Source organism: Eretmochelys imbricata, chromosome 2 (assembly GCF_965152235.1).
Source record: "Eretmochelys imbricata isolate rEreImb1 chromosome 2, rEreImb1.hap1, whole genome shotgun sequence".
Classification (NCBI taxonomy): domain Eukaryota; kingdom Metazoa; phylum Chordata; order Testudines; family Cheloniidae; genus Eretmochelys; species Eretmochelys imbricata.
In genome coordinates, this window is record NC_135573.1 from 13,704,858 (window position 1) to 13,724,067 (window position 19,210).

Sequence of the window (19,210 nt, forward strand, 5' to 3'; positions counted from 1 at the left end):
CTCTTGTTCTCAGCTGGAGAAAGACTGCAATTTGCCCGGATTGTCTAAATATCTCCTCATTGGTAACAAAACCAAGTCAATGGATGATAAGAATCTGATCTGCCTTAACTTTTGACTCCAAAAAACTGTTACGTTTCCTGGCCTCAGCTGTTTTTAACAGCCTTGTTTCTGTTCCATATAACAGGGTTGTCAGCGTAACCGCATTGAACACTTGTATCTTAGTGATCACACAGACTTCCCACTGTCCAAACACAGGCCTTTGACGATGCTGAAATGCAATTGATGCAACTTGTGACTACTTTGGTTATGAATAGAATTCAGGAGTTCTTGGTTTGATTCCCTGCTCCACCACAGACTTCTTGCATGACTTTGTCATTTAGCTTCTCTGTGCCTCAGTACCCCATGCCTAAAATGGGGATTATAGCACAGTGTAGCCCAGTGGCTCTCGATCTTTCCAGACTACTGTACCCCTTTCAAGAGTCTGATTTGTCTTGTGTACCCCAAGTTTTACCTCACTTGTGTGCTTACAAAATCAGACATAAAAATACAAAAGCTTCACAGCAAAATGTTACTGAAAAATTTCTGACTTTCTCATTTTTACCATATAATTATAAAATAAATGAATTGGAACATAAATATTGTACTTACATTTCAGTGTATAATATATAGAGCAGTATAAACAAGTCATCATCTGTATGAAATGTTAGTTTGTACTGACTTCGTTAGTGCTTTTTAATGTAGCCTGTTGTAAAACTAGGCAAATATCTAGATGAGCTGATGTCCCTTGTGGAAGACCTCTGAGTACCCACAGGGATACGCATATTCCTGGATGAGAATGACTGGACTGTAGCCAATTAGTCAATTAGTTGATTTTATCATTTAAATGTTGTCATAGTTAACTCATATGTTATTTTATATGTAAACAGTGTGTGATGAATAAATGTAAGTAGGATAGGAGTACAGGACTGATAAGTATTTAGGAATAATGAGTGTGTTCTTGGTATATAATTAAGCAGAGCTGTTATGCAAGCCCTCCAGGCAAAGGCCTGTAAGGTTTCAGCTTAGACACAGTAGCCCTCAGGGTTAAGGAGACTAGACATGAATGAGTGTCCCAGGAATGACTCTATACCAGTAGAGTTACAAGATTACTGTAAAGGATGTGCCAAAAAGTGATGTTCTGGGAAAATCTGATGCAATGGACCTGTCTAGACTGCAGTGGACCTGTCTAGACCACAAGACACCTGATTGAAACATTATGGAATGTTTTGTTCTGACCGCAGGTTACCTGGGGACGTGTTTATGGAAATGTTAATGAGATGTTAACAAGAATAAGGGGAATTAAGAGGACAACCTATGAAAAACAGGGCATCCCAAGATTTCTGGGGTGTGGAAATACAGATGATGAAAAGAATGTTGGCACTCTCCTGCATATGCATAAGGTAATAGGTATGATCACAATGACAAGATCAGAGGATTCCCTGGGGTGGGTAGGGTGAGAAGACTGTGAGGGAAGACCTTATTGGGAAGAACCCAGCAGGAACTACCCCTTCATCAATGACCACCTTTTGAAAGATCCACCAGACTCTTTAAAAGGGGTGGCGAAACTGTGGCTTGTGAGCCACATGTATCTATTTTACAATTAAATTGCAGCTCGCAGAGCCCCCCACGCCTCACCTTTTCCACCTACCAGACTTGGGGGCAGAGCTCGGGATCTTTGCCTTGCTGTGGGTGGCAGGGTAGGGGCTTCTGCCCAGCGGGGAGCTGAGGGGGTCTAGGGCCTTCAGCAGGAGTGGGGCTGAAACCCTTAGCCCCAGCAGGTGCCCCTGGCTTGCGAACTTCTGAAGATTGTTCGTATGCAGCTCGGTGGGTCAGTAAGTTTTGCCACTCCTGCCCTATAATATCTTTGGGTATGTGAGTATGAATACGGCATTGGCTATGGCTTGGACTCTCTCAGGTTGTGTAGATGGGTATGTGAGTGTAACTTATAACACAAACAAGATTTTTTACTTGTAACTATGTTTGTCATCACTATATTCATTCTTCGCATGCTCCTAAGACTCTCCCAATCTAAGAAAATCGTAAAGGGTAACATTCACCCTATTGATCTGAAACCTGCAACACCACAGGAGCTGAGCTCTCTCCCTAGGAACCCTATAATTTAACACAGAACTATCAATTCAATCTTAGATAGACGCTACAACTGCCCTACCTCACAGGGGGAGTTGGGAGGATAACTAGGTTAAAGACCGTGAGGTGCTCAGATTCTATACTAACGGCGGGGGGGTGGGGCATGCAAGTGCGATAGATAGATATTAACCTCCTGGAAACTGTGTCAAGCACACTTGACTGTCCTTTACCTTTTTGTAGAGTGTCACTAACTAGAAAAGAATGGGAAGATTCTACAAGAGTTAAGGTCTCTCTTCCTGTACAATTTCACTCATTGTAAGTGACTATTATCAAGCTAGTGTGCGATAAAATAGATAAATAAAGGTCTGGAACCAGATTTAAAAAAAAAAGTGTGTCCTGCTTTATAGCTCAAAAAGAGATTCAACCCAATATTTACTTTTTAAATTGAAGATAGTTTCATCTGGACTGACAAGGTATATTTCAAGTTTTAACTCAATGCAATTTGAAATGGCCAAGGTATTATACCCTAGAAATTGGAGTTCATGATAGAATTGCTGACACGCAGCCTTCTTTTAGAGTGGTTTGAGTGATGCTGCTGTAATAAAGATAGGATCCCTGTCATTTTGGACACTACGCTCCTCTCTATTTATCTTTCATCTGCCATGTAATTAAGGTGGCTTGTTTGCAAATACGTCTTACCTGATCACCATTTCATGGTTCTGAAGACTGTTCATTCCATTTGGAGCTGCACTTGAATATAGAGGCCAGATCCTTAGCTGGTGTAAATCAGCACAATTCCACGTGTAAGGTGTATAGACATTAAAATATTCCTTGAAGTTATGTTTTAACAACTCCAGGTCTCTTATCTCGCTTGGATCTTTTAACTAGCTGGTGGCAATCCTCCTTGTGCATATGCCAGACCTTAGCTTCCTCTTGGAGCTAAAGACAATGAGAGTTAACAGGCTCATCCCAAAAGGTAGGACATCTTGTCTGGGAAGCAATAATTAAGTTAAAGCTAAAATACACACTTCCCAGCTTGGATGCTAGATAAGAAATTTTCCAACGATTGTTAGTTTCCCAACCTAAGGACTCCCATTATTTTATTTATGAATGAGACTCCCATCTCCCTTACTTGAGCTAAGGAGAATCCCTGTCAGACAACAGACAAGAGCAGCTGCCGCTTTCCTGTGCAGAGTATCCCATTGTCTCCTATATGCTAATTATGAGCCAGAGGAGAGGAAAAACTAAAAGTAGGTTTAACCCCGTTAGGAATAACTTGCTAGTGACCCCAGAAAGTTCCAGATGTCAAACCTCCTGATACCTCAAGAAATCTATCTATATCTTTCATCCCATTTTGGAAACTAGGTATCTTGTGTGCTTGATGAATCAGATATATATTTCTATATGTTCATAATTTGTCCTGTTCCTCCAGTGTAACTTCTCGTATCCTATGATGAGACTCAAAAATGTGAAGTGAAATATAATAAAAGAATATATGGATTTCTCCACTGGATTTAGGGGAAGGTATATAATATTGAGATCGCCATGTGGGACTGTGTTGGGGTGTCCAAACTGTCAGGAAAGGAACTAGGGAACCTAGGTCCATCAGTGACTATTAGCCAAGGTGGTCAGGGATGCAACCCCATGATCTGGGTGTCCCTAAGCCTCTGATTGACAGATTCTGGGACTGGACAACAGGGGATGGGTTGCTTGGTGATTTCCCTGTTCTATTCATTACCTTTTTGAAGCATCTGGCACTGGTCACTGTTGGAAGACTGGATACTGAGCTTGATGGACCATTGGTGTGACCCAGTATGGCCACTCTTATGTGTGCTAAGGTAATCCCATCCCTGCCAGTTATGCATGATGGGGAGAAGGGCTTTAAAAGGTGGAGCTGCTGTCAGCAAGGGTGAAGCCCTGAGAAGGGAGCTGCTGGAGGAGTGCCTAAAGCAGAAGGAGGAATCACAGCTTTGTGAGGACCCTAGTGAACTCCAGGGGCAATCCTGGTAGGAAGAGACTGATTCAGCTACCTGACTATAAGGACTCCAGTAAAGCTACTTCCCAGGCACCCTGTTAATATCACTGACCTTTTTGTTGAGCATGCGAGAGGCTTGTTCTCTGATGAGTCTGAACTTTTGCTTTTCCCCGACCCATAAACAAAGTAAGATGGGCTGCAAGGGTGGGGCTAACTGCAAGGACTAAAGGGCTGGGACCTGGACTAGGTAAAGCAAGAGGTGGTAATAGGACATGACTAAGAGTATTGAACCAGCCAGGGAGTTGACCCAGAGACACTCTTTTTGCAGGGAACCTCGAGCTTTGTGATCTCCAGTGCAACTGACTCCTGTACCAGCCATTCCAGAGTTAATGGGATACGAAGTGGTGAAATTCCATTTCAAAGATTGTATTTCCCTTTCTGTTCTTTCACATCTAAAACTGAAGGTTGTTTTGTTGCCTTCTCTAGGGAGACTTCAGGTAACCATATCTTAGATTTTAACTCATGCCCTCCTTTATAAGTCAAGCAGAGTGGCCTAAAAAAGACTGAAAACAATTTTAAGCTATTGCTTTTGGTATTCTGAACCTGTCCCTTTTGAACCAATCCATTCAAACATCAGGGCCCACACTCTCAAAGGTGTTGACACATGCATCCTTACGCCTTTGAGAAATATTGGAAATGCGATAAATGCGTTAGGTACTAAAGAAAAGATAAGTGATGGTCATAATTACATGTTATAAGAAATCTCAGTTACTTGCATTGTTTTTTTGGGTTCAACTGCTTAGCTTTACCCTAGTCTCTGACAATTGTTTGCAAGATTGTACAGGCATATGCAGTTCATACCTAGAACACTCATTGTGTCTACACTTGAGTGCTGAACTCTAGATTGTATATTAATGCGGTGCTGGGTGAATTATTAAATGGTTTATTGGTTAAGAGCAACCAAGTATCTTGATTTGAGAAATACTGTGCAAGATAGAAGTTGACCTGAAAACAATCTAATGTTAAATTAGTAAGCTAACCCTACTTGGACTCAAGACAAAAGGGTTAGCCTATTAGATTCCATTTCAATACTGGTCTTAACATGTATACAATTGGTAACTCTAATTTGTTAGATTTGAGATTTGGAAAATAACTGGCACCTTGGCAAATTAATGAAATTTCCCCCTGTCATGCTTCCGTTCTGAAATCAATTATTTCAGTGGAGCTATGCTGATTTATGCCAGCTGAGTATCTGGCCTCTTGATGTGCAAACCTCAAAAGGGTTGGAGTTTGTGTTTGGTTTGGATGCATATCTGACCTCTTGACGACAAAACAGGGCCGGATCTTCAGATTTTGGTCGTAGTTATTAAAGCGGGGGCATTTAAGGAACTGAAGGAATTAGGTGCTGGTTGCCTACTTACTTTTGGCCGCTTTGGAAATCCCACCTTAAACCAAAAGGGAAAAAAACCCTACTGGAATCTAAAACCAAAGTTCAGTTCTGGAACCAGGCAGAGGTTGGAGGAGATGCATTTTTCCTACACCATTTCCCCCACTATGGGTTTGCCCTATTCACTCAACACCCTAGGGATCTGCCCGTACACCTCATTTTCTTCTCTAACTCTGCTCACTTGCAGGGCTTCCATTCCATCTGCCAGCCTTTCAGGGCCACAAGGACAATCTCTGGAGCCCAATAATTAGCCACAGGAGAGCACTGTGATACAATAGCACTGCCTGCCTGATGATCCACTGTCTGAGCATCGAACTGCCAACATGCCTCCTGTTCTGTTGAACTCGTGTTGGTGCCCATTCTATTCATTTGGATTCTACTGTATAACCCGCAGCAATGGCCTTGGGCAAAGATTCAATATATGACTGCCTAGTGCACCCTGTGTAAGTTGGATACTGAGATGTACTGGGGATGCCATACGCATTGGCCTACTCCGCTAATGCTGTGGAGCATTGCATGCTCTCATTCCAGTGGAATTACAGCTCTGTATAATTGTGGACAGAATGGGGGATCCCTGAGTTAAAAGCATCTCAGGTTTCAAACCTTTTTCAACCAAATAATCTCAACCCTTCTACCCAAAAGCAAACAAACAAAAACCAACAACCCACAAACCTCTCTCTCTCTCTCTGAAACACAAACAAATGTAGAAGTTCTTAAAATATATATATACACACACGCCCACACCCCAGCATTGGGCCCACAGAGAGTAAAGCATATAATATAACAATATCAATAATTTACTGTGTAAAATACAAAGCATAAATATTTCAATTCATGTCAACAAACGCATGACATGTAAAAGACAAAAGCTTAAGTTTTCTTCTTAGGGATTCAGACATGACAGGCTGGATACTAAAAGTTTTTTTAAAATATATATATATATTTCCATTAGCGCAAAAAACCCCATAATCTTGAATGTTTGGACTCAAACCCACAAAAGCACAGCAATTCAGAGTTAAAGCTCCCTCTATGCTCTTAACTCAATCCCCTTATGCTGAGGTATTACAAGATAGAGTGCCATCTACCAAATCAAGACACTTGATTACTCTTAACCAATAAACAATTTAATAATGCACCCAGCACCACATTAATGTACAATCAAGAGTTCACCACTCAAGTGTAGACACAACCAGTGTACTAGGTATGAACTGAATATGCCTATACAGCCTATTCAGAGCCAGGCACTGTTACGTGGCCTTAGAGGGAATGTCAGGAATACAGAGCAGTAAAAATACAGGGGATAATAGATAACACATTACAAGTATGGGCACAATGTGACTTGCCAGCCTCCTGTGGAAAAGATTAACCTAAGCACATTGTTCTTTGGTCTAATTCTCCGTGATATCATTTAGCATACTTTCTCCATTTGACTTCCTGCCTGCTGCATTCGGCACCTTCTTTCAAATCTGCAGGCCAGGATTCATTCTCATGCTTCTTTCCTACTGTTGCTGTGGCCTTGTCTACACTAGGGATGTGCCCTGATTTCACCCATGGGTAGCTAGCGATCAGTGTAGTTGCACAAAGGCATAGCCCAGCCTAGACAACTCTTCAGCTAGGGAGCCATCATGAGCTAAGACTCCCCTTTTCTGCTCCCTCAGTACGCTCCTGTTAGCCAGACCCCTCATATAGTATTGTCCACCCACCCTGCCACATTCCCCCCACTTCACACGCTGGAAATGCCCCCCACTCCAACTCCACAAATCTTCAGTGCCTGATCCAGCTGTGGGTCATTAGCCCAGACTCCACTTTCTGAACCCATTAACTCCTTCTCAGTATTTCCATATGCCCAGCCATGACCTTTCACATATATTCTCCTTCCAGCTTCATTAATGCTTCCCCTCCCCACCCTACCTCATAAAAATGGCAAATAACGAGTGTGGCCCATTCTTATGAATAAGGTACGCTGCTGTGCACTCGTGCGCCGTTCACTAACATTCTAATGACTCTTGGGTTAGTCACGCTGACTAGGAGACTCTTAGTGATGTTTTCACAGCTCCAATACCTGTGTTGACACCCCATAGCATCTCCTTTGAATTCATCACAGCATTAAGTCAAAACAGTGACAGCAAAAAAACCCACTGGGTACTTGCAAATACCCCCTTCTTCTACTTTGCATTACGGAAGCACCCAAATGAGACTGGGCCCCATTGTGCTAGGTGCTGCACAAATAACTAGTGGAAGAGTCTCTGTCCCCAGTGATCTTACGGTCAAAATAGACAAGGCAGATGCAGGCAATCAGAGAAAGTCACTTGTCCAAGGCCACACAGAAGACCTGCCTATTTTGGGACAGATCTGTCTGGCCCTAGTAGTGGGGAGGGCCCAAGGAACTCATTTTGTCTACTTTGTCTGGCCTACATAAGGGCCTCGCATAATTGTAGCTCCTGAACTCTGAGGAGCATGGGTGCTGTGTTCCATCCTTATTGCTACCCTCTTATAGGATTTCAGTTTATACCCTCGCATCCTCTGCACAGCTGGACAGGTCTCCTGACACCTACCAGAGTCATGGCCCCTAGCTCCACTTAGCCCCTTTGGACTCTGCCTGTCACTGGACATCAGAGACCTGGAAGACATTCCTGAGTGCCTGGTGCAGAGTGCCTCCTACTGCTCCCCCTGGCATGGTAGAGGCCTGTTCTTCCCCAATAATGGGCTCTGCCTAAGTGGCACAATGTAACCCTCAGCTTTGACTCTTACAGGCCACCATTCAGCAAAACACTTCATCCTGTGATTCTAAGAACTTGCCTAAATCCCAGCAAAGCCAATGGATTTATCCACGCACTGCAAGCTAAGCACGTGCTTAAGTGCTTTGCAGAATCAAGGACATAGTTCAATAAGAGATTTTGGTTTCAATATTTAAAAAAAAATCAAACCCAATTTTTCCTAGGTTGTGTGAATAGATAAATTCAATGTGTTTTTGTTCTGATAATTGTAAAGCCAAGGATGACTTAATTTACTCTTTGTTGACAGTTGTTACCCAGAGTGCAATCTCTTTGCTTATGCAGAGGAGAATTAGTGTAAAGACATGGATCCTGGAGAGCTTTACCTTACACAGAAGCACCTTGTTGTTTCAATAAATGTCTCCTTTGAGCTGCTAAATGACACATCCATTGATATCACACTGATGCAGCCACCGGCATTATTCTGAGAGATGGAGACTGTCATTGATAATCTAAATGGAGGGCACTCACTCAGGTGAAATTATAAGAGCTCCTGCATCAATGGAAGTGTGCGAGCCATTTCTATTGACAGAAGAATAACATTTGGGTCAGCATCATGCCATTTCTAGCACATTTTCCCAAACCCATACGTCCGCATGCGGCCTCCCAGCGATTAAGCTATTACATCACTGGCGGAAATGTCTGGATATTTCCAACAGCACTGGGAGTTGGCACAGGTGAACCAGCTCTTAAAACTCTCTGTATCTCAGCTTGATTCCAAAACCAAACCACTTTTTTGTAAAATACTTGGCTACATACCCTCATTTCCTTTGCCCAGTCCTCAAAGGGCATCTGGACTTGGCTGAAACGGCATTGTGACAGCTCTGCTGGAATGTTCATACTGCCCCCTAGGCTTTGGGATCATAAAAGTCTTATTTCTTTAGGATGAAGTCCTGCCCCCACAGAAGTCAATGGAAAACTCCCATTGACTTCAGTGAGGTGAGGCGCTCACCCTAAATGCTCGCTAAGGGCCTGAGCCAATGCCCATTGATGTCACTGGGAATCTTCCTACTGACTTACGTCAAAGCTGGACCAAATCTCCAGTTTTCTACTCGTGACTCTGGTATGTTTTGGTTCAAGTGTACATTTGTGCATATTTTCCGCACACTGTCCTCTGCGCATGCAGGGGGCGGTGCCTGGAAATGCGTTTGGGTGTGCAGCTTTGCATATTCACAAAAGGAGATCGCATAGGGTCACATTTTCAAAGGAGCCTCAAAATGTCGATATAACATGGTGAAATCAAACAACATTTAATAAACAGTCACGTAGCATGGGAGGCAGAGCCTCCCGGGTCCCGGCCATTACAGCAGGCTTGCAGAGAGAGGATGCACACACCACCTTTTTTAAAGATGCCTCACATCCAATATTAATACAAGAAAAAAGAATATACATGTGTTACATCTTCCCAAAACTTAGAGTGCTTTGGCTTGTGAGGCTGTGCTGAAGCCTTTTCTCAGGCTGTCCTACCTCTTGGGAGCTCTTTGCTGAAGCAAATCTTAAATTCCTTCATTCAAAAGCACTTCAGAGCAAGACTGGTCCTTCTTAAGTGCCTGGAAAGTGTGGGGCACTGACTGGGCATGACTCCAAATAAATAAATTAATTAAATAATAAGTAATAATGAGAAGGTGAAGCAGCAGTTATTACTTCAGGGCTTTACACAGCCGAATTTTTCACACTGACTCATTCCTCCTGACTTCATCTGACTCTTTAAACTAGCTGCAAGTTGTCCTGTTGTCCTTAATGTCAGTGCATAATCAGGGGAGTGGCTAATTGCTCAGCAGATCCAGATCTCCTCTGGATCAATCTAGAGAGAGGGAGCTGTTGCCTCTACAGCTTTGGGCTAACAAAAGGGAAAATTGATTAACTAAGCTAAGGCTTTTCCCTATCTCCCTTCCCAAGTTTTGCTATGCTGCAGCTACATTGCACTAGTCAGTTATCTGCTTACAGCCCTTAAAGAGGAATAGTAGATAAAGGGAAGATTTCTCTCTACTCTGGGCCAGGGGAGCTGGCAAGACACTGTGGCAGTTCAGAGCAGAGGAGGAAGCAAAAGATAATTAAATGCCACCCCTAAGCCGTTTGTATCGGAGATGTGTGCACATGAGAAAAATGATTCCGAGGGCAGGAGTGGCTAGGGACAACTGTAACTTCAGAATGAAATCCTGGCCCCATTGAATTAATGGCAAAACTCTCAGTGATTTCAAGGGGGGCAAAAATTCACCCTTAGGTAGGAAGATGGGAAAAGATGAAGCTCCCTCCCATCTGCTCTTTGAGTTCAGTAAACAAACATGTAAAAATGGAAGGCATCTTTGCAATGGGAGTTCCCTTCCTTTCACCTTTGACCTCTAGGGTCCCTCCCCCAAACCCATGATAGTCATTTAAACAAGGGCAAATCACCGGTTCAAATTGCTATACATTAGTATATGAGAGAGGCACAGGCCTTGTCCACACTGAAGATTTTCCCCGCCTCTAACAGTTGGAGGCCAGCCCCTCCCGTAGCTGTACCACCAACGTAGACAAGGAAAGCCATGGTGTGCCCCAGTAACCTAAGTAGATACTCAGAGTCCCCCAGCGGGCTTGCACTGGGGCACCTAACCTATACTGAAGCCTGCGCTGCTCCAGTGATTACCCATACCAGCTAAATTAAAGCTAGTGCAGAAGTATTTACTGGCACAGCAATCACAGTTTCATTTATGATGTGAATGTATCCTTAGTGGAGCTTCCCAAGGTTGCAACTAAGGTCTGCCAGTGCAAATTGCTGCTTCCCTCATCTAGGGATGGTTCCACACTGGGCTTCCATCAATATCAACACTGTCTGCTTTCCCTGGCCCCCAAGAAACCTAAACTACATAGCACAACTGCAGAACAACTGAGGAGCTTTTGTGTGTGTGGGCTTAAATCACAGAATATCCATGCTAGGGCACCGATGCCATGAACCACAACAAATTTGTCTAGCGCAGACCGGGGGTAAGGACCCAATCCACCAACTTCAGTGGAAGACTTGCTGGCATGTGGTCAGGCAATTACAATGAGTTTACCACAATTTTGTGTTGAATGTCCTGTTTTAAATGTGCTCTTTTTTTCTACATGTAAAAGATTTACCAGTGTATTATCAGCTGTTTGAAAGGCAGGGAATCCTTTGTGCATTGTACCAACAAAGAGGGACTGGATTGGGTTGAACGCATTCCTAATGGAAGCAGACTGATGTTTCTTTCCGCCAGCAATTGCAAGCTGCTTACAAGCCACCGCTTTTCAAATGCAAAACCATTATCTGTCACAGTTTTCTCAGTCAGTTCAAATGGAGGAAATAACAGAGTGGTTTACTGCATCGTCCAACACCTGGCTGAAGTTTTATTAATGATTTCTTTTACACCCTACATATGATTGGTGTGAATTATGTTATTTTTTCCCTTTCACCTGGTTCAGATCAGGTATCAGAATGGTGGGAGAGGAAATGTCATTTCTTTAACTGTGCACAAGGCTGCCTCAGACAGAACATGCTCATTATAAAAAACAAGATACAAAGGGAAGAAGAGAAGAGCAGGACACACAAGCACCCTGGAAGTCTGAGCAGACTTCATTTCTGCCTGTCCCATGCGATTATGCCAGGCACAAATTCTAATTAACACAATCTGAAGGCTCAGATATGTGACTTTGAATGTGTGAGGAACATGCTGCCTCCGGTTGCTTTTATTCTATATGTATTTTATCCACAATGATGCTGCAAGGAAATTGTACATTGTGACCCCTATTCCTCCTTCTCTCAAAAGCAGGCGGTAATGATTATGTCCTGAAGTTCCCTGTCAGATAATCCCATCTGCTCGCTCTGTGAGCTGTTCCACTGGAATGTAATTTATGTCAGCCAGTTTGGAGGTTGTGTTTCAATATGTTTCTGTGCTACCAAAGGACATTTTTATTTTTGTATGCTGTTCAAAACATTTATGCCAATGATAATAATAACCGTAGTGTCTGCGAGCCCTTGTGATGTACCAGGACTCCATTATTGTCTTGCGATAGATGAGAAAGTACAACACAACTTTATTTTTTAAAGCTGTTCCATACTGACTGTGTCTTTATATTCCCTGAAATCCACTAGGAACTTTGTGAATTCTGTCAATTTCACATGGAAGGCGCTTAGATATTATGGGGATGTCTGATAGTATAAAACCCTGAAATAGATCTTAAAATGCTTTACAGGGTTAACTGAAAGAGAGAAGAGGGAGGGAGAAAGTTAGAAGAAGGTGCAAGTGAGAAAATACATGATTTTTACCTTTGGGTTTGTAGAGATATGAGGCCCAGTCCTGTCACACTGAAGTCAATAGTTGCTTTGGCATTGATTTCTATGTGTTAAATCAGTGTTTCTCATCCAGTAGGGCATGACCGCAGGATGGTCAGGAAAGACAATTGGGGAGCTGTGAAGTGTTGAGAATGTTGTTACAATCTAAAGCAAAGAAAATCTCGCTGCCACCCACCCTGACCTTTCGGAGTCAAGTATTCTCTGTTAGCCTCTTGAAACACACACAAGTCAATTCCGTAGGATTACCAGTGTCATCACTGACAGATTCCTTAGTTTTGCAGTTCATGGAAGGGGGTCATGATATTTTTTGACTTTGAAGAAGGACTCACCTACCTGAAAAGGTTCAGAAACACTGGGCTATATTTCGCCTTTACACGCTCCCTTGAGCAAGGGGTGATTGCGAAACTGAACCACCCCAGGAGTAGCACTAGGGCGCAGGGTGACTCAGAAACATCCCTCTGAGGCATAATTCCCTCCCCTACTCTGCTTTCCTTAGGGGAATAGTTATTTTCTGCTGGCCTGAAGCAGCAGTACCCAGTTACTCAAGGTCTGGGTAGCCTATGCAGAGGTGTGGCTCTCACTCTTCCCTGGATGGGCATGCAGTCCAAGTCTAGCCCTGTGTGAGCAGAATTGGACCCAGAGAAGTAAGGAACAGATTGACAAGAGGAGGAGCTTGCAGGCGCATCAGAGGAGAAGCAAAATCGTAAAGACTTACTGAAAAGGCAGACAAGAGGTCAACCTGATGGAGAAGGGAGGATGGTGAGAGATGAGGATCTGGATTAGTGAGTGGAGTCCAGCTTCTTTGGGCTGCCTGGATGATAGAATCTGGTGGTACAGGTTATTTTAATGTATTAATTTGTATCGTAATAGAGCCTAGGAACCCTGGTCCTGGAGCAAGCCCCCGTTACGCTCAGCACTCTACAAACAGAACAAAAAGCTGGCCCCTGCCCCAGAGAGCTTCCAGTCTAGCTAGCATAAGAGTTGTCATGCCTCAACCCTCACCTCCCACCCCCACCACCTTCAGCCTCTACTGCCAATGTAGGAGGCATTGCTGGATCAAAGGGGACTGTGACAGAGTGATGGGAATCAACAACTGAGCCAACCACTGTGTACCCAGTTGGGTCCCCATGAAGGCCCTGACTGAGGAGAGGAGTGCCTGATTCCCAGATGAGATCAGGGCAAGGAAGCTAAGGAGCTAATTAGCCCATTAACAAGACAGCTGGATAAAAGAGCACAGGAAGGAAGTGCCAGGCGGGAGAGAGAAAGGCTCATGGGGCCTGATGAAAGGGAGTTCTCTGGGAAGAGGCACCTTTTCTCCCCCAACCTTTTGAGAAGGGGTTGTACAGCTGGAGGACACTGTAAATACAGTGACTACACCAGCATGCAGCAGATGGTGGAGTGAAATACTGTAAACAAGCTGCATGGGGGTGTCTATATGATGGGAGATCTCTGAGCAGTCTGTTTGAAGCAGAGGATGAGAACAGTGGGTGCTCCACCTCAGGGACACAGCTAGGGCTTTCCTACACCCCAACAATGCTTGACTATTGATTCAGCCCTATAGGGCCATTGGCCACTGGGTTAAATTGGAGCAGACTTTGTGTTGTTCTATTACACCAGGGGCTAACCCAAGGTCAAATGAATGCTATTAGCCAAGATGGACAGGGATGGTATCCCTAGCCTCTGTTTGCCAAAAGCTGGGAATGGGTGACAGGGGATGGTTCACTTGATGATTACCTGTTTTGTTCATTCCCTCTGGGGCACCTGGCATTGGCCACTAGCCGAAGACCGGATACTGGGCTAGATGGACTTTTGGTCTGACCCAGTATGGCCATTCTTATGTCCTTTTGTTATGTTCTCCTGTGAGCTCGAGTTGTTCCTTGGCAATAGCCAACGATCATCCCAAGGCATGTGTTTTAAGCTAGACCATGTTTATGGGAGAGAAAAAAAACAAATTCACCCTGTTGTGGCCTTTAAGCCCATTAGAATCCTTCAGAATGAAAGGTTCTATATAAATATCATGTTATTGTTATTATAATACAGATCTGCCTATAGCCTTGGGCTTCCACCTCCAGTTTCCAATGCAAGTGTCTCTTTTACGGCCAGATCCAAAGTGCATTTAAATCAACGGGGAGTCTTCCATGACTTCACTAGGCTTTGGATAAAGCTTTTCCTTCCCCAGCCTGTGCTGGGAAGCCTTCCTATCACAGGCCCGTTTTCCTCAGATTTGTGGTGGACTCTGCGTCATAGTGAACGTGGAAAGACTGAAATAATCCCAACAGTGAGCTAAATCTCTGAATCTGAGAAAGGTTATTGTAACTGTACGGTAAAGAACGTGACACATCCCCACTCTGATGTCCCATTTTCATGACAAAGAGATTAACCCAAAAGAAAAGAAAAGGCTAGACAGGAATCCATTGCATTGACACCAGCTGCAACCGGGGAGGTAGCTGACTCAGAATTAATGAGTTATTATAACCCTTTGACATTTTATGGAAGCTGCATTTCACACTTACATGGCTTACCATGAGCTCCTTTTGAGCAGCTTGGTCTAGGTGACAGCCCCGGTTTCTGGCCTTCAACGAGTCAAAGTAATGTTGCTCAGAAAAAGTGATTGAAACAGAGGATGACTTGGTGTTTAGTGTGAATACACCCTCTCTACTGAGTCTATGCACTTTTTGTTCCAGCTATTTGCATGACTGTTTACATTAGCTGCTTCAACTGTTTCCCTCAATAGTTGATTCTGCTTATTAATAATGCACTGCTCTCGGTGGACAGAAACTCACACTATGTTTCTTTAAGGTACTATTCACTTTAATTCTTTCTGCCTTGTTCTTGTACTTGATGCAATGTCAAATAGTCCCATCCCCATCTATTTCAGGAAAAGTGCATTAGCAGCCATCTCTTTATTCAGATCAGATACTGGAAAGATCTCAACCCCTTTCTCCAATCTATTATAGAAAAAGATAAAAAAGGTTAGCTAAGAGCAAATACTAATCTTGCATATGTGCATATTCCTTTGAAGTTAATGGGACCCCTGCAATCCCACATCCAAGGGCCAAATTTGGCCAAATTTTGCATTTTCAAGAAGAGATCGTATGGACAGTTGCAAATTCTAGAAAACTGACATCCATGATATTTCCAGCTCTGCTGAGAACTTAAGTGTTGGGCTGGCTTCAGATCTTATTTGCTTCAGACTTGACATAGATTGCTCGAGATATCAGCAAAGCAAAAAGGACCCTTATGGCAGAAAAGGATACATCGGGCTCGGTCGAGGAATGGTTAAACAAAGAGAAGGACTGGGAAGGAGAGGAAAGAAGAATATCAGGGAAGAAAGAAGATTCAAGAGAAAGTATATCCATATGACATGGAATCAGCTAGAAACCTGATTACTGTAGGAGGGATGGTTGGGAGCAGGGTCAAAAGACTTGGGAAGGAAAGGAAGAATTGGGTCAGTAGAAGGGAGATACACCTGGCTAGAAGGAAAGGGGAGGTGAGGGACAGGATATGGAGAAATGCTAAGGGGCCTCTAATGTTTGGGATAAATTTGGCAACTTATCTGAATGTCTTTGTTTGCACAGTCTATAGTACTAGTTAATCCTAGTTAATAAAACAACTGAATTCTTGTTGTTTTCTGGACCTTACTTTTATCTCATCCTTTAATATCCTTTTCTAATAACTCAGTGGGATGTGGCTTCACCACTAATGCCACAGGGTGTGCTAGAATAATTTCCTGACTTCCTTCCATAAAATCTTTAGCTTTCCCACTTATTTCTAAGCATTGTGCCAAAGGCTTTTGAGCTCGTCTTTCTGCCAAAGCCCTTCTATTATCACCAAAATCTAGTATTGTACTATGCACCCTGGAAGATATATTCCCTTTTGACAATATTTACCCACAGGCTCCCTACTTTATGTTGCCTGGGTCTCTGAATTCCTTAATCCTCTGTCCTTCCTCCGCTACCTCTCCAAAGGACAATGAATGTCGTTCCCCGCCTGCTTGATATTAAATGTTTCACCCACCAGCTTTACATAGTCACCTTGCTGTACAATTCTTCGCTGGTGTCAAAACAAGACTTCAGGACTGTTAATGATCCCCATAATGGCTTGGGCAGCAATTTAGCGCCAGCTCGTTCCATCCTAAATTATCTTCAGCCACTAGTGCCCTTGGTCTTCAGACACCAAGCCAATCTGCAGCTCCCCTGGAAAGTGGAATATTTGCTGAGGTGTTTATTCAGTTTAGCGTAGTACACCACTGGGCCTGGACTTGAACTCTGTATAAATTATGTCCACAGAGCTCCCTCTCCCCTATCATCTCTGCTTTTCCAGGGACAGTTTTCACAGGCTGTTGAAATATTAAGTTTCACCAGGTTTCAAAATGATTATTTATTCTTATTAATCATTTGTGTGATAGTAGCACCTTACGTGCCTTACTTACGTATTGGCCCTATTGGGCTAGGTGCTATACACCCATAATAAGAGAGAGTCCCTAACCTGACAAACTTAAAATCTAATAGACAACATAGACAAAGAATGGGGGGAAGGCAATATTATTATCCCCATTGTACAGGTGACAAACTGAGGCACAGAGAGATCTGAAGTGAGTTGCCCACTGTTACACACACAGTCTGTAGCAGACCTAGGAAATGAAACCCCGTCTCCTGAGTCCCAGCTCATTGTCTTAACCATAGACCAGCCTGCCTCTAAGTCTTCAGCAGAATTGTTTCCAGTTGTTTAAAGCTAAAGGTTGAGTGCAGGGGAAGTTGGGATAACAGAGAGAGCTACTCGGCTAAAACCAGATTCAGTGGACAATCCAGTCAATGCCTGGGGGATTAGTAGTTTCTCGGTTGTCCTCCTGTCTTCACATCTGATGCTCATATCCACTTCAAGCCCAAGAGTAAAACAAATTCCTCTTTTTAGCAGCAGAATCAACAAACTCAGTGGGGGCTTGTCCAATCTCTGTCAAAATGGCCCAGCTCCTCTCAACTTTGATTTTTTCTTGAACAACATAGAAGTAACCAATCCTTGTTATTTCCCAATAAAACTAAAAATAACCAGCTTCTTACCTTCCTAGCTCTGCTTCTGAATCTAATCAAACCACCATGCTTTGCTCTAACTGCTCTCGGGTCCTGTCTCTGATTAGTATTGCCAGTGGTTTCCCTGCTGTTAAGGGTCAGTGTTCGAAGCCTGATGGTGACAGATTTAACTTCATCAGCTTCTCTTGAGCACTTAAGTAATGTGACTGCCTCTAAGAACACTTTTGGAACTTCCCTCTCCTCTTTGTTGTCAAGTCTACTTCTCTGGCTCCAGGTGCTTTTGCAATCAGCATTAAATAGATTTTTTTTAAAATCATCTCTCCTGGGCTGAGCACCGACTACTTCAGCACAGTAACTGAATTGCATCAGAGCTTGTTTCTGGTATCAGGAGTGTTGAGACTGCCAGCTGGTACAAGGGCCCTTGTGAGGACTTAACCAAAGAAGTGGAGTCCTCATCCGGTGGCTGGACTGGAAGTATGTCATCCTCGTATATTGCCACAGTCCAGGCTTAAACTGGACCCATTGCGTTCCATGGGAAAAGCTCTTCTGCATGAGCCAAAACCTTTGAGCCAATGGGAGGTGTCTCAGCTGGAAGGCATTTCTTGCAGTTTCTGCAAGATCCATCCTTGAAACCACTAAGCAATAACAAACACCGGGCTGCAAAACTAACGAGCAACTAGGCATCTCCAGGAAGGGGCCTAATTGCCAGTGAAACAGCATCTGCCTCTCCCTCTCTGCTACATCTCTATAGCGGATACAGAAGCAGCAGCAGCCTCTATGGCTGTGCCCCATCTCTGGGCCCGGTAGCGCTGGTTCATGGTGATTAGTATTTCCTCACCTAGCTTGTAAAGCCACGAGGCAGTAGAGCAGAGTCCTGATCGGAAAAGGAAATATTTCCACATAGCACAACCCAGGCATTGGGCTTTTTCAGCTTTTGATACAATACAATACATCCATCCTGCCTTCTTCTCTATAGTGCTGGGGGGATCTTCCTGACCTTGAAATGGTGTGGCTCCTTTGCCTGAAAGGAGCAACATTTAATGAACCCATACTCTTGGCTCCCTACAGGGTCTGTGTGTCTCTGTGCTGCAGAGATTTAGGGCAGGCTGAGGTGGGAATGGTGGACCCACTATTATGCAGATTAGACAGCCGCTCCCTCCCACCCACGTAGGAAGCCAGAGACACAGTAGTCTTGAAGGTTACTGCCGTCCTGAGTTTGGCAAAGCCGCTGTGGAGTAGTGCTGGTATCATTTTGTAACCTACAGGAACAACTCCTTCCCCCAGTTCAGAAGGAATACCCCAGCACACAGCAAGCTGCTGAGACTGTCCACTGGAGACAGGATTTGGGGCATATTTAACTGAGATTCAGTAACACCCAGTTGCTAGTGAAGTAGACCAAAAAGCCCTGTATTGTTCCAGTACATTGCAATGTTCCAATTATGATTCCATTTGTAAGTTAACATCAGCTAAGAGTAAATTTTTCAGTGTCAATGAAAATGAAACAGTTATCTTCACTAGGAAAGGTTTGGTCCCATAGGATTGTACGTCATAGATCATTTGGGT